General features: G+C 43.9%; 1 protein-coding gene across 16 annotated transcripts in view; it reads left to right on the top strand.

Moving 5' to 3' along the window:
- The window catches only part of KIAA1217 (KIAA1217 ortholog), a 1,682,267-nt gene that overhangs the window by 1,309,046 nt on the left and 351,901 nt on the right, over window positions 1-21,320 (top strand). Inside the window, exon 1 of one of the 16 annotated variants that reach the window (XM_069648179.1) lies at window positions 17,373-17,612. The exons of the other annotated variants lie outside the window; for them this stretch is intronic. The gene's annotated coding sequence lies outside the window, so the exon portion shown is untranslated. Of the gene's footprint in view, window positions 1-17,372; window positions 17,613-21,320 lie in introns of those variants that run through there. 16 annotated transcript variants of the gene reach the window in all.

The following is a 21,320-nucleotide window of genomic DNA, read 5'->3' as shown; positions in this document are numbered from 1 at the left end:
ATTTAACAAGCCAATTGAGTCTGCCCATTTCTGCAAAAGCTTAAGAATAAAAGAAGCACAAATCTTTCCCATTGTATTTAGCATGGATAATAGACGATAATTTCCAGGATTAGACATGTCCCCTTTTTTATAAATTGGGATCAGAATTGCCATTCGCCAAGAGGTTGGGATTATCCCATTTTTTTAGAATCTTCTCAAACAAAGAACCCAAGATGATGGCCCATAATTCCGGATCATGTTTTAATATAACATTAGCAAGCCCATTTGTGCCAGGTGCGTTAGACGCATTTCGTTTCTTTAGCATAGGGATTATGTTGTCACATTCCATCTTTAAAACTGGATTAGAATTGTATTGCACTTTACTCTGTCTAACCTTTATTTCATTAGCATGGTTACCAAAAGACTGAAAGATATACGGCCTGATTCATGGATCGTTTCCTATGCGATTGCGCCTTTATAAAACACTTCCGTGAGTCAGGCTCATAGTCACTCCACTGTGCTTCAGTAATAGGGCAAGCAGTTTGCCATCTCCTAGGACCTTTAGCTTCTCCCAACATCTTCCAAATGTTCAGAGTATTTTGGGGTATTAGGACTTTTATCATATGCTGCCACTCACTATTCCTGCCTTTAAATCCCCACCAGTGTATCCAGTTCCTATATTCGTTTTTTATTGTCCTAGTAACCTTCAATTTATCCACAGTGGATAAATGACTGGCAATTATTTGTCATATCCCTCTCCTTTTCCCTCTCCTTTTTGGTCCCTTATCTCTCTATGAAAGCACACGCCTGTGTTATTCTCCTTATTATTGATCCAGACTTATGGTACCCGCATCTGCTAGTAAAAACAGAGATCCAGTTTTCAATATCCTCAGCATTCATCATCCCAAGGTCATTAACTAATAATGGGCCGTCATCATCCATACATTCCTTTGCCCTCTCAATGTTCTTCATGGACCACTTAACGCGGTTACCTGCATGGTTTGAAATCAAACTACCAATCTTAGCGTCCATGATTTTAGCAGACTTGGCCTGACATGTCAATGTAATAGTCGTGTGCTCACTCAGATCATTCCTAACTGCTCTCAGGCTGACCACATCTTTACACATTGCAGAGCTAACAACAAAAAGAATCTAGTGTTGCCTTTTTCCTAGCCGAGAACCAAGTATAATTCCCTGGGCGGTCTTCATCCGCTCTCCCGTTCATCATATAGAGATCCCATTCCTTCAGAAAACTTCCGTGATTGCATTAGTCTGCCTCATCTTACTCCAACCATCCTCTTGATTAGTGGTAGGGACATTTTCATTACACACGCAATGGCAGTTAAAATCACCTCCCACGATTATACGCTCAGCATGTGCACCCCTTAACCATTTAGCAAAAACCTCAGCCAGCTAACATTGAATGATCTCGCTATATCGATCTCCCGGCGGATTGTAGATATAAACAATTAATGTGAAGCCTTCGTCCTGTGATAAGAAATGCTCAACTTCTTTTACCTGTAGGAAGTCTTGGGCTTTAAGGCCTTCCCTTTCCACCCTTCTTTGCCATTGTTTGATAGATAACATACCCATCTACGAGCATTCTATCTCTCATCAAAGTTTCCTGTAGGATAAAAATCTGATTGATCAATAAGGATGCCAAGGAATCTGCGGTATCACTACATATTATCCCCACCAAAGGTATCGCCGTATATATGGTCGTCTGGAACAGCCATAGGCGATATTTTTGGGGGTTTTTGGGAGCAGGGGATCCAGGAGTATCCCCCGCTCCTTTAAAAATGATGCAGGGGATGCGGGGTGTCCACCGCAGGTTCCATGCCTTAATATTGCTGCAAAAATATGGTGATTATTTTGTATGCCAATATTTTTGCAGGGATATTAACACATGGAACCGAATCTGCTGAGCCTGTTAGATGACCGAATGTATCTCCTATACTTTGCTGTGACTTAATAGCAACCAATTTGGTATTGGAAGTGTTGTTATTAATGATCGCCCAGTGGAGGACTAGGTCTTCTTTCTCTTTATCAACATCTAATTCAATACCTGCCGTTAATAATTGCCTGTGTTGACTTCGTATTAATTCTACAGTGACTGCACAGTGACAATGCACCATATTGACATTTGTATTAACACATTCCAAAGGTTCTATAAACGCAACTTTCTCTAATTTCGGGACTCTCAGTTGTGGTATTGTTTTTAGTACCCCTAAGAGGCTTGACTGGTTTAACCACTTATTCCTAGCCCTTTGATTTAAATTCTTCACATTAAAACATTTCATATCACTATATGCCAAACAAGTAGGACCCATTCCTCCCCTTGGCCCCTCTTTTGCTGCTGGATGGTTGAACCGTTTGATCCTATTGTGGTCAGGCGTGGAGCTGCCATTAGTCCCCTTAGTTCCCGGGTCTTCCGAACTGCCCAACACATGGGCAGGTAGTCCTGTGTCATTAATCAAAGACACTCTTTCGTTGGTGGTTACATCATTAACTAACCAGCTCGTTAATGTTCCACCTGGTTTACTCTGCCTACGCTCTGCACGAGCCGCCTTCTTTTTTGCTCGTTTTGAGATGTTCGTAGTGCCATTCTTAAGCAAGTTCTCAGGGATAGAGGACTTTTTCCGCTGTGCCAAGTGTGATCTCAATGCACGCCTCTTCTCTTTTCTGGTCATGCATTGTTCCAGGGTGTCAGTCGAAGAAGCATTTTCATTGACCACTATTAAACTCACTGCTTCTTCTGGCTCTGCCTGGCTTAAAAGCTAAGCACCACCATCACGAATTTCCACCTCACTACAGCTATCTTACAGTTATCCGAGCTCTTATTAGATAGGGGCGCCTGCTTACTCATGACAATCTGACCAAGCAGTGGCTGCCTATTGGCAAAAATCTTTCTGCACAGTTTTAACAATATTTTCATGGCAAGCACAGTTCTAGTCATGTAGGAGTGCTTTTCTTCCCATCTGTCAGTGTCACAGTCATCAATGTCCAAAGACCTATTTGAGTCCGAATGGATTAGTAAATTAGGTGAGGCAGATAGTCTAGCAGAATCTTAACCGCCCAATCCTTGTATTTCATTACCTTTTGCATTAATTGATTACACATTTTTTTTTGCAAAAACAGATATTCCATTAATTTACAAATTATGTTTAAGATCTCAAAAGAGTGTCCCAGAACAATTTAGTCAAGAACTTGACAACTGCAATCACATAAGAGGTCTTTCATCAAAATAGTCCCCCAATCTTCTGAGTCACGTACTGTGTACTCAGACATCAAGTGACCGAGCTTGGTATATCTAACGCCACGTTCCATGCATTTTCAATACTTTGCTGCAGGGAGTAGCATAAGTCCAAAACTGAGTTATTGTCGATTGCCCCCACACTCCTCTGAGACTCCTTCACAGTTTGTCTCATTGTTGACACTCGTTAGGCCATTAAGGGTTTGTAAATTCGCTTCCATTAAATCTGATTCCTTAGTTTCGACTACTGCCACACTCTTTTTGTAGAAGAGCACGTTCTGTGCAGCACGTGTCAATGGCATTCTCTGCTGTGCCTCTTGCTCACGTTGATCTTTACGCAAATAATACTTGCTTTTTGTTTTGCTGGACATGTTTTGTGGCAAGCGGGATTATTGACTACTTCAATCACAGATACAGCGTGTTGGAACAGGTCACACAATTTACTCACTTGGTAATAGTGCTGGCACTCCACTCTTCCTACTCTCTGCAAGTCAGCGTGCCAGCACTCAACAAAGCACTGCGCAAATGCGCGCACGCTGATGCGCACATCCACACGATTTATGCTCCTTAAATGCAGGTAGGCTAGACGTCCTTCTTAGCAGCCAATTATGAGACTGGAGCTTCAGAAATCTCACTGCGGACACGAAAAGCCAAATAATTCTCATTTTGCAAGCAGTCTGGACAGCGTTTCAGCACTCGACAAAGCACTCTGCAAATGCATGCCACGATTATGCTTTTATTTGTCTATCTTCCTAGCGTTATCTACAGCATATTCCACTGACAGTAACCTTAGAATTGCCTCATTGAAAAGGTGCATACCCACGTCCAGGGGCACATATTGTAACTCCCCGTAAAAAAAAACGGCGGGGACCTGTCATATTTGCACTTTCACGCTCACAGGTTGCCATTTTCCTCATTTGCATGGCAGAGTTCAAAAGTGGAGTGTAAAAAAGGGGCGTAGACGCTTGTATGCCACCCTTTTGCACTCGCCCATGCAAATTGAGAAAACACCCCCTGCTATGTACACGTGACAGGCAGAGTTTATAATGGATTCCTATGGCGTATGCCTGCTTTTTGCTGGTGCAACTAGCTTGTGGACTCCATAGGAATCCCCAGCATTTACACCAGCCTGAAAATGCATGCCAGTGCAAATGCTGGTGTATTTATATGGTGGAGAGGAAGGGGGAAGCAGAATCGTAACTTACGATCCGCCCCTAAATACAAATGAATACAAATTCAACTTGAGCTCCCTTGTGTTTGACTGTGGTGCAAAACCATTTGATGAAGGATTGTGAGTTTGGGACGTGTGCGGGTGCGTAAATGGCCTCTATAACATTTCTTTTGTACTGCAAAAATCCTTAAACGTTAAACGAGTAATGCAATCTGCGGAAAGTTTATGAAAATGTGGTAGATACTTTGCTGGATGAATGCACCTTGCCCTTAAATCACCCCTCCTGACGTGGTGAAACCCCTTGGCTGCACCAATGAAGGGTCCATTTCATCTCCTGCCCGCGCAACTCGCGGCAGCGCCTGGTGACACTTGAGTGACAAGCCTGCCATTGATTAATTGACTCCACCTGGACCCTCCCAGAGCCTGTGTCTGCTGCAGCTCCATGTCTCAGTTAAAACGGAACGCTCTTTCATTGCAGCCCTTCATTATCTTGCCACATGCCCCCTTCCAATTAGGGCGCGCCCGCCAGTCAGCAGTTTGCTGCATTCCTGCTCGCCTGCTAGCGGGCCTGCTGGTTTGGTTGTCACTTGTCTTCTATCGGGAGCAAGCAAAACCACAAAACTACAGCAGCCCCAGCACTCTGGGGTGGGGGGCGGATCAGATATGGCAGACATCCGGGAGCACAGTCTGTTTATGTCTCCATTGCTTCCACTGGTAAATGCCAAAATATGCGCTCTTAAAGATCACAAGATATGGAGTTCGCATCTGGTTGGGGGCGCGGGGCGCGGGACTCTGATGGTCGACGTTTACAGTAACGTTCCCAACGAGATTTGCAGCTCGATGTTTTTGACAGGGTCTGTATTCATTATTTGTATTTGCCAGGGGTAGACAAGTTGTGCTTCTACCAGGAAGACGTTGTGATAGAAAATAGAGCATTTTTTGTAAAGGGGTTAGCCAATAGCACATTAGTGCATGCAACAATGTCCAATAATGCAGGGGTAAATATTTCTATAGCCGGGCATAAAAAGTCAGTTGACACCTCAATTCTCGCCATGCACACAGCACACAATGGCCCTCATTACGACCCTGGCGGAGAGGGGTTTACGCCAGCGTAATGCATGGCGTACCTCTCCGCCAGATTAGGACTTTCCGCAGCGCCATGGTGATTTTTACGCCCGGATTTTCCGGGTGGAAAAATCCATGGCGCTACGGGTCCCCTCGTTAATTACGCCACCGTATTCTACGGTGGCGTAATTAATGCCTTCCCCACTCCCATTATACCCTATGGGGCAAAAATGGGAATGGGGAAGGGTAAATGGGGATTGGGGACTTACCGCCCCGCCAAGGTCGGAATGGGGCGGTAAGTCCACCAACCCCCATGGCGGAGTTGGCAGCTCTGCGCCATGGTCCATGGTGCAAATTGCACCATGGACCTCCGCCAGGGTCGTAATGAGGGCCAATGTCTTACTCGCCAAGAGTTCACTACCATTTGCCAATGGCTAGTGGCAAGTGCCCATTTTGAGGCCTGCAAGAATGTGCTCTATTTATCGATTTTATATACATATATGTGCTGTAGTGGTGTCCTGAACAGCCTAAGCTACTATTTGGGAAAATATGAAATGTTATATGAAACATTTGGCAGAAGTCGTGGAGAAAGCCAAAATATGTTTTTGGGAATTCAAAGTAGTGCTTCAAGGAGCAGCAGGCAATATCTGTTGTGGTTGGAGTGTCTCAGACATAAGGTGCTGTACTTAGAATAGTATGATGTTTGGGGTCCGAGGGAAACCTGATTGTAGAATCCAAAAATTAATGTATTGGGGAGGAGGGGGTTGGGACCATGTAGATAGGGCAGTAATAAGGAAAACTGAAGGTTGATGGCTTGTAGGTTTTGAAGTAATCCTAAACGCCAGGGCCATTGTTTTTCAGCCTGTCATGCAATTAGAGAAAGGGAAAGAGCATATGCAAATCAGGCTTGGTCCCACCCCAAAAGGGGCAGACCAGCCCAAATTGCTATGTCACATCCGGCCTGCAAGAGACCACACGCATCCCCAGGCATGTTTCATTCTCATGCCACCGAGCAATTCAAGCTGGTCCTCCCCTTTTCTGGTGGAACCAAGTCTCATTGGAATATGGTCTCTCCTACTCTATAATGGCATGGCAGACTGAAATGGGTGGTCTGGGGGGTTCCAGGGAAAATGTCAGAGGTTATATCACTCTTCTGGTTTTCTAGGGTCTCCCTGAATGGGATTGGTATGCCCAGGTGCAGCTGCCGAGTTTCCCCCACCTTGAGATCCAAGCTACGCCGCATTGATAATGTCTGACATTGCTTGTGGTTTTCTGCAGAAGGGATGTAAGTCATCTTGTATGGCGCTCTTCTGCCACTTTTGGTGGCCTCGCTGCGTGTGCCTCTGTAATGAAAAGGGGTGGGTCAGTAGGGGGGCAGTGGGAGAGACAGGTGGGAGAGCTGTGGTGTTGAGCCGTGCATTTCAGAATAAACCAGTTCCTGTGTGCCAACGTGCCGTGTGCGGATTTGGCAGTGAAACTTGGAAATATGTTATCCATAGGGCAGAGCCCTCGATCTGATAGACTACAGCACTTCAGCACTTTGGAGCGTGATCTAGGAGTTTGGGCTGAATTACCCCTTTTTAGGGAGAAAAAGCCTGATTTTAATTAGATTTTTCTCTTTCTGTAATGGCATGGCATGCTGAGAAACAGTGGCCTGAGGAGTTGCCTAGAGCAATGCCAGAGGTTAGGATTAATTCAGAACATTTTAGCTATCACTGTGTTGTTAGAACTGAAACAGTCAGCACGCTTTCGATCATTATGATTAATTTGGAACATTTTAGCTATCACTCTTTGTTTTGTTAGGAAAGAAACAGTCAGCACACTTTTGATAATATTATAAATATTTAGAATTTAAGGCACAGGAAGATTCATGAAGTGCCAAGGTCTTGATTAGAGCCCCGGGCCCTGAATCACAAAAGGTTTATATGAATGATACTAAGAGTGCATGCCAGTCAGGAAAAAACCTGTATCCTGAGGGTGGTGAAATTGAATAAAGTGAATCTGCCAGCACAAATACCTTTTATGTGACAGGTTTGTACCCCATGCAGAAATTGCTGGCACGTGGCATTCACAGGGAGCGACTGCTGCATGTGAAAGCACATCTAAGACTCACAAAGGGATGTGCGTTCATGTGTGTTAGACCTGCGTGGTTTTAAATTTCACTGGCCCTTATCAGCATTCTCCGGCCTAGATGAAAATGTTCATGGAAAGCATGAGCATTTTCATAATTTGTTTTACATTTCAGTGCAAATGTTGCAACTGCAAATGTGATCACTGACACCATTCATGTAGGGTAAGACACGCAAGAAGTCCTGCCACTTGCCAGTTTGAGGTCATGTATGGAAGCAATTCCATATAAGGATGGCTGGAATAAGTCAGCCCTGCGAACCCTTGAAAAGCCTAGTGTTGGGTTGATACTGTTATACAGGTACAAATGTACCTTAGAACAGGTTCTGTGCAAGTCGACCTTCTGAAATTGACAGAAGCTGTTTTATTTCTGTTTACATGAAGTGATACATTGGTGAACTGCTTTTTTCGTTAATTTATGGCCGTTTTGTTCATACTGCTGTTTTCTTTTTAGCAATGATTAGCAATTATTTTTCTTTTACGTGTGTGCATTCGACACCAGACACACAGCTGTGATACAATGTTGTGTAGCATGTGAACCGCACAAAAGTCTTTTTGCACTTCAGTGCTAATACATGGTACTTCACTACAAACCAAATATGTTGACACGGAACTGAGCATATTGGGGATAGAGCAACAATTCATCAACATTATTGGATCCATGTGTGTGTCATATTTTATGACCTGACATAGGTCATGCTGCAGACAAGAAGTGACCAATCTACATCAGGGTATAGGTTTGTCGATGTGTTGTGGACTGTACAGACAGGTTGTTGCTGTGTTCATAGAATTTTCGGATGCAATTGGGGGCACCTTCTTCTGGGCCTTGGATTGTGTCTCTCTTGTTAGAACGCCATGGGGTTAGCGAGGTATCAATTGTGGAGAACTGTCTGGTGGTACTGCAGTCAAGTAGCCATTGTAACCGTGCTGGGAGCAGCCTCAGGAGGCATCAATGCGGGGCCAAAGTTGCAGGCCAAAAGGGTGGAACGCTCAGTCCTGGAGTTTCTCTCTGGCACACTAGCAGGAGAAAAACATTGGCAACAGCCACAGGAAAGGACGCAGACAGCAACCACGTATTGCCGTCACTTGCCGTCAGCCTCTCCAGGAGCGGTCCCCGGCTCCAGCTCCACAGAGATCCAGGGTGCCTCAAGCCCCCACTCCTCAGCAACTACTGCAGAGTTCCATGATGAAAAGCATTGCACGGTTCTCTCCGTTTGGTGTAGGTACTGTTCTTTAAAACTGGCAAGAATCCTAGGAAAGAAAAAATCCCTAACATTGGTCTTTCTGTGTTTCTTTAATTCTTTGCAATTCCATCTGCACATCTTGTCATTCAAATATTTTAGATGTAAACGGCCCAATTCATGGAATATTTGCCCGGTTCAAACTAGATTTGCACTGCGGAAAAGTGACTTTGCACTGCCGACACAAACCCTGATTCATGGAACCGTGCAAAGTGTATTTTTGCAGTGAAAATTCTGGGCAAATTCAGCGCATAGTCCAAGAATCAGGCCCTAATCTTCATAAAATATTAAATCTGGAGCAAGCCACATCTTTATTTAAAATTGTGAAATAAGACATTTGCTGAGACAAAGTGAATGTTTCAGTTGTCAATACATTGACATAAAAGAAAAAAACTTCTCTCACAGTGAAAAGCAGCATTTTGGTTAGAAATTCAGCAGATTATGTATTTGAAGATTAACTTAAATACTCTACAAAGTATTCAGAACGTTGTCTATGAATTGTACATTATATATAGCATAAAGTACCCCAAGTGTTTGTTGAAAGGGTAGTACAAATTTATTTTAAGATTGAGGTCAAGTGCCTTCAAAAGGTCACAGAATGCCAAGGTGACTTGAAGTATTCTTTTATACACAACGAAAAGTATTTTTTTCTTAGAATATCTTCATGCCAAACCCCTCCACCGGTAACCCACGTTTCATTCTTTCCCCCTTTTTATTTTCTGCATCTTTCCTTCTCCTTTATCCTTTTCTCTCCTTTGCTTCATCACCCTTTGTAGCATTGTGCCATTGCATCTTCCATTTCTTTTCTTTAATGTTTTCTATGTGCAACTGTTTTCTATAACCTGCATTTTTCCTATTACATGTTAACCTTTTAATATTCTCTCCCTTCTGTTCCATTGTCTTGCTTTATCTATTTTTCCTCCTTTTGTTTCGCTTTTCGTCCCATTTGCGCCGCTTTTATCTTCATATATTCATCTGCCGTTGTCTTTCTTATTTGCGTCCTGTTCTACAGGAAATTGTAAAACTCTGCATAACAATTAATAGTAAAATGCTGTACAATTAAGGTACATCATGATTTGGGCTCACAGTCTTCTGTTTTTTTACTGATTTTTACACATAAACACAGACAGAAATCATTCAGTTTCCTTTCAGTATGTATTTGTAAAAAATGGAAACAAGTGGATATTAATGTGTCTTGATTATCTATTCAGGTCGTCAATTATGCTTTGCAGGCCAGTGAACCTGCAAAGTAACACAATGGAGAGGCTTAAAAAAGAGATGTATTTCCCTTTGAAATTATTTATAGGGCCAATGAGATGTGTATCATGTCAGCATGAGAAGAAGCTGTTGTTTTTAAGGCACAAATTAATCTTGGCTTGATGTGCAAGAACCCAGCTCCACGAATTTCCCATTACAAGCATCAAAAAGGTACATTTTTAATTTGCATAAATCTGGAAAAGCACTAGTTAACTTGTTTTTTAACAGAGCATCCATAAATGTGGGTTAATACTGATAAAATGACAAAAAACCAAATACAGACGGAAATGTAAAAAAATGAAATACCCTATAACCGGAATCCTCAATCACAATATACAGAGGGATATGTTTATCCAGCCAGAAATAACAGCTGGATTCACCAAGGCAAAAATTACAAAAACAGCTACAGAAGTAGATTAATGAATGTTTTCATAGGGAAACGATGAGTTAAAATAAAGTGGGGAAAAGAGGTGTTTATTATCACTTGGGATTGTCAGTAGTGGCTCAAGAGATCAGGTGATGGGGGAGAACCCTGTAGGAGCAGCTAAGTCTTAAGCAGATTGAGATGAGGGGATTGGAGAGGTCAGCATAAGGCGAGTATATACATATAATTGGTAATGCCTTATGCATGTCATGGAAGAAGGGAGTTGGGATGTTGTAGCTTTATGTTATGGATGAGGGAGAGCTCGGGAGGTGTGGGGTTGAGTAAAAGTGGAATTTAGTTTTCATGCATGGCTGTTTGTATTGGGAATGTGCGTTAGAGATGCATTGTGTGTTCCAGTGTATTTGGGGAGGCTGGACATAGGATAATGATACAGACTCCTAGTGGGTCCAGAAAAGCATGTGGCAAGCCTGAGATGATCGATATACGTTTGTTTGAGAGGTGTCATTGAAGAGCGGGTGTCTTGAAATTCTCTAGGCAAGATGATTAGAATAAAGGGCATGGCACAACTTTAGAGGAAGCAAGCTCCACATTCTCGCCATCCAGACAAAAAAGAGCTGCTTCAAAGTTTGAAGATCCTCTTTGCTGTGAAGGTCCAATGGGCTCACTTAAATTGTGGGTTTATCCTCCGGGCAGTTGCGATGCTGGATCGTCTAAGCCAGGCATGCCATCTTGATGCTGAATTAGGCTTCTATGGAAAACCAGTGCAGTGAGATGTGTCCCACAGAGATGTGGTCATTCTGTCAACACCAGAACACCAGCACTCACACGTGTGTGGCTGCTTTGAGTGGAGTGAGACAGTATTTTGGGAGTTCTGGCCAAAGGTCAGTATCCTATTTCTGCCTGAAATGTACCAATGTGTGTACAACTGAGCATAGATAAGGTGGGAGGGTGAACTTTGTAAGCTTCTTGGAAGGCTGGAATAGAGCCCACTTTACTCCATTTTGGATATGTTATGCTATTATGTTACTAGGCTTTTATTCTGTGTCAAATCATCACCATAGTCGTTTCCCAGAACCTATGCTTCTCCATGGAATGAAATACTGTGACCTTAGCCTGTTGGGGCAAAAACAACTGCAGTGTTGGATGCACAAGCAGCTTGAGAGTGTGCTTGGGCTGAAGTTGTGGGGCTTTATTTTCCCTGGTATCTCGGTAACTTGTACCCCAGGCCAAACTCCAGAATGTTGATTCTGAGACTGCCAAGTCTGAGCCAAGAGTGGCGTAGTCAAGAATAGACTGTTTATGAAGGTGAACGTTGTTGGTAACAGAAGATAAGGGAATGTAGGGGTCCAAACTAATACACTAACGTTAAAAAAGCCTTGAAGATTGATGTCAAAGTGGTCATTATTAAGAGTTTGTTATGTTTGCTTTCATGATAGACTTTAGTTTATGGTGAGAAAGTGTGGTGGCTTACTTGGCAGAAAGATATCAAAGTTTAGTAGCGCGTACCCATTATGAGGAGAAAGTATACCCTGAGCTCCCTGTGCAGGCTGTGTACATTAGACTGTGTGAAAGGCAGATGTGGATATATGACAAACAGGATAGGTAGCGAGAAAATGGGCAGATGTCTGTCCTTCTGCATTGTTAAGGATACCAATCGGGCATCACACACTGGACCAGGACACTTGGTCTGAGCCTGGGATGTGGCGCTCAATAGGAATGTTTTTTCTTTAATTTCAATGAATTCAAATTGAGCCGATACCCGACCCGTCTCACACCCCCTTTTACAAATACCCCGGGTCACAATGGACCAGGAACCAGGCCGGTTGGTGAACAATACAATATTTATTTATTTTGAAAATTCACAAAAATTACACAAAATGTAATATTGGGCAGCAATCACCAATGGGGTGATAATTACAATGGGAATGGAGGCAAGGCACTTGGTTAACCTTCTAGTAGAACATACCCAAAGCACAAATGAATAGGGGCACTTTTTGAATTAGGACAGATGTCTCCCAAGTTAAGGTTTCCTCCTGCAATGTTCCCTCAAACCACAAATAATCGAATTCTGAAAAGAAAGAAGCAGCAGGTAGTCAGGGATAGGAGGCAGAAAACAGAATCAAAATCCGACCTTCCCTCACAAAATAAGAGGGAAAAACAGATTTTAAACCCTTTGCAAAGGCCTGAAATGACAATCGGATTTGGATAAATAATTAAATTAATTATATGTGTGTTCAAATAATGGTGTGCATATGTTTTATCACATTATTAGGGATGTTATATCACTAGCAACCATCAGGCAAAGTGTCATAGAAGCATACAGTTCACAAAGCAAGTTAAAATTGAAAACCCAGTGCAGTCAAATCACACGTTGGAAAGTTGCATTTTTACACAGAAGCAGTTTTAAATGCAAAAACGTTTTTTTAAAAAAGCAGGTGAAAAACACGGAATTGGGATGCGGTTTTTGGGCTGGGGGATAGATGTATATCACAGGGACAATATAGGTGGAGAATTGAGAGAGATTTGGATGGTAGAGTGAGGTTCGTTTTCTTGGAAAATAGAGCAGTTAAAATTAAGAAAATCGGTTTTAAAATGAAAGGCAAATTTTACTTAAACTAGATTTAATGGCTAAGAAAAGAGGAACGCCACCCGTGAATATCAAAGTTACGCTGCAGTTGTAACCCTTCACGCAGTGTACCCCTTTTCTTTAGGGAAAATTAATTTATGTCATCAAAATATTGCTAATGACTTATGATCTATGAAAGACAGAATTAATAGAGAAATGGCGCTAGTACTTAGAAAGTCAAGGACAGGGTGCACAGAGAATTCTAGCAGTTTTAACAAGTTACCAGGGTAAGATAGGATTGCTTAGAGAGTAGGATAGAGACAAAAGGGTCAAGATAAGGCAGGCTATGTGTTTCTATGGAGTGGGGATTTATACTCACAGTCCACGCTTAAGACTAGGGATCTTGGACAGTCAACAGGTTCTGGTCACAAAAGATTCTGGTCACCGGATACAGACTCTCCTAGCAAAAGACAGCTGGGCAAGGTATGGTCGCCGGATGCTAAGTGTCAGCTGGCATGCAGGTAGTGGCAAGAAGCCGGTCTGGTTTCAGGATGCTTAAGGTACCACAGCTTTCCCCTTTTTAATGGGATTCAGTGGGTTTTTCTGGATCAATGTCCTTGCTGGGAGAAAATCAGCTATGCGTTGGCCTTGTAGAGAAATCTGGGATCAGCAAGATCAATGGAACAGATCAGGAACGCAGCCACAGGAAATTCAGGAGAGAGTCTCTAGAGTCCTGTCAGGGACTCTTATTTATAATGCATAGTGGTATCATAAAAGTATATGGTAGGGCAGGCTTGGCTAAGCATGCCTCTAAACCACTGGATTAGTCAGGGGTGATAGTCCCCACCTCGCTCTGAGCTGGTTGGATTTCAAGGGCCGGATGTCAGATTTATGATCAGAGTTTTACAATGTTCAAAACCTCCCACAGTTACTTTAGCTGAAATTCAGTTTTGCCACGAATGGTACATTTATACAGTTGAAGCATCTTAACAAATTACATAAGCAGATTACATATTGTATGTAGAGCATAGCAGTCCAATCCTCACGATGGTAGGACCTTGTTTCGCCCTTCTACCAGTTTTTTGCCCTTTTCAGTGAGAATTATATTACTTAAAATTCTACAACTTTACACATGTATATAGATTATTATTAGATATCTCTGTATTATATTTTATAATGGTACCCTGTACCCTTTACTCAGAATATCCACTTATTTGCCATTTCTATTCCCAACATGGCAGTGAAGGCTACCATGTCTTAAATGAAAACCCACGAAATTAAATTAAAGCTGTTAATTTTTTACATTTCTGCAAAGTCTGGTTGCAAAGATAAAAATCTTACAAGTTTTATTTATAAAATAGTCTTTGGAAACAAATGTTCAGTATTGTTCCCCATATACGGGCATAGCTTCCAAGCTAACCTCTCAATCTAGGGTTGTCACAGAGATGTCCTTTGAAGATTCCTGTAGAAGTCACGAGTAGGTGTGATTTTTCACTTCGCACATCTGTGTCCTGGAAGTTCCATTGTAAGATGGCTCAGCCCAGACCCAAGTCTGATTAGTATGCGAAGTTTTTTTGTCTTAGTGAGTCAAAGTTTTCCAACCTAGCAATTATCACTTTCGTGTCCTGGAAGTTTATGGTGGCTCCTTTTGGGGGAAGCCTTAGCTCTGACCAACAACCTGTTTGTGTAGCTTGCAAAATCTAGCCCATGCAGTTTAACAGTTTTATTTTCTTTTATTTTGTCCTGGATCAAAACAAACCTTTTGGATAAAACATCCCCTACATATTCCACAGCAACAAACCCCTGTACATTGCTAGGCACAGACAACTTTTTGTTCAACATGGTACTTTTTAAAACAGGCATTTTTTTCTGGTTTGCACAAGCCCATTTTTGAAACATGGTAAGTGTTGCTGGGATTTCTCTTCCATCTACTTCCTAATGTTGTTCTGTAGCTGTAGCCAACTTATTTTTAACTACAGTCTGTACAAGGCAAAGGTCTCCTGAAATTGACATGTGCACAGAGCTAAGATTTGTTTTGCAGGGTTTATTTTTTACACTTTGTAGCACCAGGTCAAGTGCTTTTCCATATGACTGAAGGAAAGCTTTTGTTATTTTCCCAGCCTTGGTCTGACACCGCCTGGCATTCAGGGGTCATGCTTTCTTCTGCTGAAGCACCGTGGGGATATGAATGGGCATGGCAGGGACTTATTAATAACAGTAGTTTGATAAGGAATCAGAGGAAAAGAGCATCAAAACTGCATCCGTTTTAACTGGAAATATTTCCCTTTTTCAAATGGGAACTTTGGCTTGCAGCAAAGTAGCGCTGCTTTTTCACTCCCTTTCTTTTGTACATGTCAGAACATAATGGCAGGCTTTCTCAGTGTGCCCCCTTGTTCCATCCTGCTCCATATGTGCTTGGCAAGATGGTACAGCCATCTTTTTGTTGTCGCAAAATGCAGTTTTTCCATGAGACAATGGTGCGAACAGGAGCCAGCACAGCCATTTTGCTGCTTCTGCTGAAGTGCAACTTTGTTATGGATGGGAGTACTGCTGAGTGGTTCAAAGTAGCCCACAGCATGCAGTGACAGGCTGGCTCTGTTTTGTGTGAAATTATGATATGAGTATGTTGTTGGCTCAGGAGCAGTCATGCGTCTCAGTCTTTTCCTCCGCTGGGGTGTCATTGTGCACCTGGGTGTGTTGAAAACATGCCAAAGAGGAAGAAGGGAGCACACTTACTTCAGACTTCTCCCTTGGTCCTGAAGAGACATGAACTTCCAGGTCCCATAGACAGGAAAGCTGGGAGGGGCGATAGGCACCTTTAAAACGTGGATGGGTTTTGAACTGTGGCTCCTATGGCAGCAAATTCCTAGAATGGACTGCCTGGGAATTCTTGAGGCCTCCGGGAACTTCATGGGAGTGGTTATACTTGTGCGTGAGGCAGGATTTCTGTTATGCCGAGACTGGGCTCTTCTGTGGGTGTTTCTGCATAGTCCAGCCTTGCCTACCCTTCTCATCCTGGCCTGCAGTTACCTTGTCCTGTTATTAGAAGGCCAGCAGGGGGCTCTGAACTAATTGCTGCTCGTACTTATTATTTATTTTACTGTGTTGTGCTACCTGCCACCTTATGGATGCTTCAAAGTGCTTGACATTTGACATTAATGAGAAATGACGTAACGAAACATGACATATTGTAACCTAATCAGCCACTTTTACAACACTGGTGTTTTGTCCCAAAAATAAAATGAAGGGTGACTAAATAAATACAAATAAAAAATTTGCAAAATTCCCTTAAAAACGAAAACATTAAAATTTGGTTACAAAATTAGGAAGGGAGAGTTTAAAAAAAGAAAAACACAAGGGTGGTACAGGGTTAGGTTGTTTTGCTGCAGTGAGGGAGGAAGTGGGAGTCCAAAAAAGTATGCGTATAAACCCAGTAACTAATGATACATAATCTTTTATTGTTTTCATTTTAGGTAATCAATTTAAAAATCAAAAAGCAGCTGTACGTTTTAATAATATGAATTTATTACTCGGTTAGATCCTCTCCACCTATTTCCATCTCCATCCCATTGCCTTATGTTCCCAGTGAGTAGATTTTGAACAGGAATAACATCCACCAATAAATGTTGTCTTATACAAAAAAGACAGCATTTCTATGAACAAAGGTTGTAATGACTTTTCAAGGGCATGATACATATAATTCCATCATAACTCAGGCGTGGCCTATATGTACACTGTAATTTACATAATCAAGAGGTCCTGAAGAAGCCCACACCCTGGGCATAACAATCTTGTGAAACACGCGTCGGCCGTTTGTGTGTAGTAAGAGGGTAGTGCATTACAATTAATATGTAGAACTTGCTTGCAATATAAAAGTGTTCATTCTGCCAAAACAACAATGATAGATTTTTATGGAAGTTGGTCTCCATGTCCACAGAAAACCCCATTTCGGTAACTGCGCCATACACCCGAGTTACGTTCTTGGGCTGGCGGGGCCAATACTTTGCTACACTCCTGACCCTTGCATGGAGTTCCTCTGCAGAGAGTTGCCGAGGCAGGACAACGCTGCTAGCAAGCCGTGTTGCAGGTTGCGCCTGAGTTTTCATGGTGTCTTTCTGTCATGGAGGGGTTACAACAACACAAGCCACACTGTATTTATAAACATCACGTGTTTCCTAGCCGGCCGGGCCTCGGGGTGTCTGCCAGGCAGAACACATGGAAGACGCATTTCTCATTAGCTCAGCACTGGTTTAGGCTGTACCGGTTTCCGGGACAGCCAGGAAATACCTTCCTGCCCGGAGTGAACTTTAAATAGAGGCGGCGGCGCTGCTGCTGGAGAGCCAGGATCGCCTGGGAGAGGGAGAGGGAGAGAGGGAGGAGGATGCGCAGCGAGAGCACACAGCTCCGCGGAGACCATCACGCAGCAGCACACACAGCCGGCGGAGCTGACTCACCTCTCAGAAATGCCCCGGGAAGCACCGCAGAAACTCCTGGCTGGATCCCAACACCTTGATATGCCCGAGAGGCTGTAGGTCTTCATAAAAAGGACGTTCCCCAGAAAATGCAAGGTGAGCCCGAGAGATTTTAACTATAACTGCGAACAGGCGGGCATTTCCCTCTTGAAGGTGGATGTCCCCTTGGAAAGACGAAAGTGCATTTTACTTTTGCTACAAGAACAATAACGCCAGCCTGGCATCTTGCAAAGCCCCTGACGTGTTTTGGGTTCCTACGTATCGAGACCACGTAGGTACATTGTCGGACAACTGGGAGAAGGGTCGTGCGATGTTTGAAAGTCAATAGCACGAGTTAGCCCCAAAAAGGTTTCATGCCAGCAGGAACGCGGGTTTATTTCTATAGTCTGAAGACGTATTGAAGGGTGTGTGAAGCATTGGACTTGAGGAATTACAATCTGAACTATTGCATTCGTCCCTAAACGTGTTTATGAAACGCATTTTGTCTTAAAAGTTCAGCTCGTTTTGGGGTGTACTTCGACCCCGCTTTGTTGAGTGGAGGAGTTGTTGTCCCAGTAAAGTGTGACCTGATTGTGCATGGAATATGTGTGTGCGTCTCTTCGTCCTCGGCATTGGCTGTTTCTGAGCCGAGCACACTGGCACTTTGTGAAAAGTGAACACAGCGGCACTGTTTGGGGGCATTCGTGTTTTGTGTTCGCGGCCATGCGCAGGTGTGAATACGAGTCTATACCGTGAGCTAAACGGGGGAATTCGCTCAGAAAGCTTTTCTGGCAGGTAGCGCTGTTCCCGGGGCCGGTGGCACGGCGCATTCCAGGCTGGCCTCGCTCGCTCGCCCCTGCACATGACGACACCTGGGCGCCTAGCCTCCAGTCCAAGGGTTGTGTTGTCCTTTCTTCCTGTTTAATCATAAACGGATGCGCGCCGCAGAGCCCCAGAGCCGGGCAACACAGAAAGCAGGACCAAGCCACTAAAGATTGAAACGTCAATTTACAATCCAAGCAAGTTGATTTTCTTAAACTAATCTCTCTGCCTGATTGTCTGTCTGCCTTTCTGCCTGCCTTTATATCCATGTATCTGTCCGTCTGTCTACCAATCTATCTGCCTTTCTGCCCATCTATCTATCCATCTACCTGCCCATCTATTGATCTATCTATCTATCTATCTATCTATCTATCTATCTATCTATCTATCTATCTATATATATATCACCTGCCTGCCTTTCTAGCAATCGATCTGCCTATCTCTCAATCATCTCCCTGGCTGCCCATCTATTGATCAATCTGTCTGTCTGCCTGTCTTTCCATTAATCTATCTGGCTGCCTATCTATCTATCTATCTATCTATCTATCTATCTATCTATCTATCTATCTATCTATCATCTGCCTGCCGTTCTATCTAGCAATCTATCTGACTTTCTATCTCCCTGTCTGCCTATCCGCTATCTATCTATCTATCATCTGCCTGCCTGCCCATCTATTGATCAATCTATCTGCCTGCCTTTCCAGTAATCTATCTGCCCGCCTATCTATCTATCTATCTATCTATCTATCTATCTATCTATCTATCTATCTATCTAGCATCTGCCTGTCTCTCTAGCATCTATCTTACTTTCTATCTATCATCTGCCTGCCCATCTATTGATCTATCTGTCTGCCTTCTCTGACTTTCTATCTGTCTGCCTATCTGTCTATCCATCTGCCTGCCCATATATGGATCTATCTGCATGCCTTTCTATCTATCTATCATTCTGTCTATCATCTGCCTGCCGTTCTAGCAATCTATCTGACTTTCTATCTTTCTGCCTATCTGTCTGTCTGTCTATCTATCTATCTATCTATCCATCAGCCTGCCTGCACATATGTGGATCTACCTGCCTGCCTTTGTAGCAATCTATCTATCTATCTATCTATCTATCTATCTATCTATCTATCTATCCATCTATCGATCTGCCATCTATTCATCTATCTGTCTGTCTGTTTTGTCTCCCTGTCTATCAATCACACACAAGAACGCCAGTTAAAGGCGCCCATTTAAGGAGGCACACACACTGGAAAATAACTTTGTGCAAGTGCACCCATTTTGTGCACTAAGCAATTCAATTGAAATGCATTAACCACACCAAGAACACACACGTGTGCCTGCTCACCAGGTTGTACTCTGGCAACGTTTTTAGCATGAGATTTCTAAAGAGCCACCCACGCGGAGCCAGAAAATGACATATGCGTTTACTATCTATCTGTCTATATATCTGCCTGTCTGCTGTCAGCCTGCCTGGATCTGTCTGTCTGCCTACGACGCCGGATCTGTTCCTCGGTCTGCTCTGCCCGCCTTTTACATTAGTGCATTTATGGAGTTGATCTTGGTCAAGGGCGGCGTCGGGGCCTTTCAATCTTTTCAAATGAAAGGAGCCTTAGGGCGCCCCGTACCCCGCAAGTGCCCCTATTTTGCCAGTCAAACCCTATCTTTATCGCCATGGCAATGTATGCCCCCCTGGGGTGCCTCAGACTTTTCTCACTCTAAGGAGGGGGTGTCCAACCATCATGCTACAATGGGCACCCACACATCTTCAGCCGGGGCCCGGGCCTGACCAGGGTACACTCATTGTCCAGGTCCACCGAGGTAGCTTTAATAACAGTCTTGAATTCCCCAATTGAAGGCATGTACGATGGATGGGGTGAAGTAGAAAAATAAAGCGGCTACTCCACCACCCAGGTCGCTTCACCGCCTGTGTTTACTTTGCTTTCAAAACGCTATCTAAAAATAGGCTCCTCACTAGGCCCTGCGAGAGTGAAGGATGCTTCCAGCACTATACGCATTCGGCTCCGCGCTGCAAAGCCGGGGCACCACACCCCAGTTTCACCAAAAAAAGCCTCTGGCTGCAGGATCTCCCGAGCAAGCTTTCCAGAGCCTCTCCCGGTGCCCAGAACTCGGCTCACCACAGCGCTCCGATGAGAGAACTGCTGGCCTTGGCAAGCACACGGCATAATCACGTAAATCACAGAACCTGGAGCCTTCGGAGGGGCCTATTTTAAGCTGCGGGCACTGTTTTCGTGATTCTGTAACGGGACCCCCCACCCCATGGGAGCAGCGTTATACTCTGGGCTCGGATGAGTGGTGGCAGTTGGGCTCCCTGTGGCTGGCAGTGGAAGTTGTGTTTGGATTCCGAGTCTTAGTTTGCCGCACGCACGCCTTCCTCATTGTGGCTTTAGAGCTAAGCGTGTGCTCGGGCATTTAACCAGATGGCCATTGCCAAGAGCCTCGCCCCGTCTGACTGTTCCTTACCTCACACGCAGCAGAGCCCACGATATGCCATTCGAGTCGTTTCTATGAAGCCCCGCGTTTGCTAGAGTCATGCCCCCCTGCAGTGGGTGCCATCTGGTGTGAGTGACTGGTTTGAGTGGGTGGCATCCTTTGGCATGGCCCGGTATGGCCAGCGAAGGGAGGTCTATGGTTGGTTGCTTAGCATGCAGGCATGCTGATCATTGGGTGCAGTCTATGTGCAAAGGAGTGGGTGTGTACAACACCACGTGCCTAGTCTTGGTCGTGAATGCTTCCGTTAATGCTCGGGGGTCTAAGATAAAGGTGTGCACATGGAACTCTTTGCCGTAGGGACCGAGAGAGAACCCCAACCTATGTGAGCGGTCTTGAAAAGGGAGTATACGGTAGGAGAGTGGTGGGGAAACCCAGAGGTTTGCTGGGCTGGAATTTGACAGAGGCTGCTGATGCTGGGTAGGCGATGCACAATGCACTGAGGCTGCGGATGCTGGGGCGGCGATGCACACTGCACTGAGGCTGCGGATGCTG

Source organism: Ambystoma mexicanum, chromosome 2q (assembly GCF_040938575.1).
Source record: "Ambystoma mexicanum isolate Mex_15411 chromosome 2q, UKY_AmexF1_1, whole genome shotgun sequence".
Lineage (NCBI taxonomy): Eukaryota > Metazoa > Chordata > Amphibia > Caudata > Ambystomatidae > Ambystoma > Ambystoma mexicanum.
The sequence above is the reverse complement of the archived record's forward strand: the minus strand, read 5'-3'. Positions and strand labels throughout refer to the sequence as shown.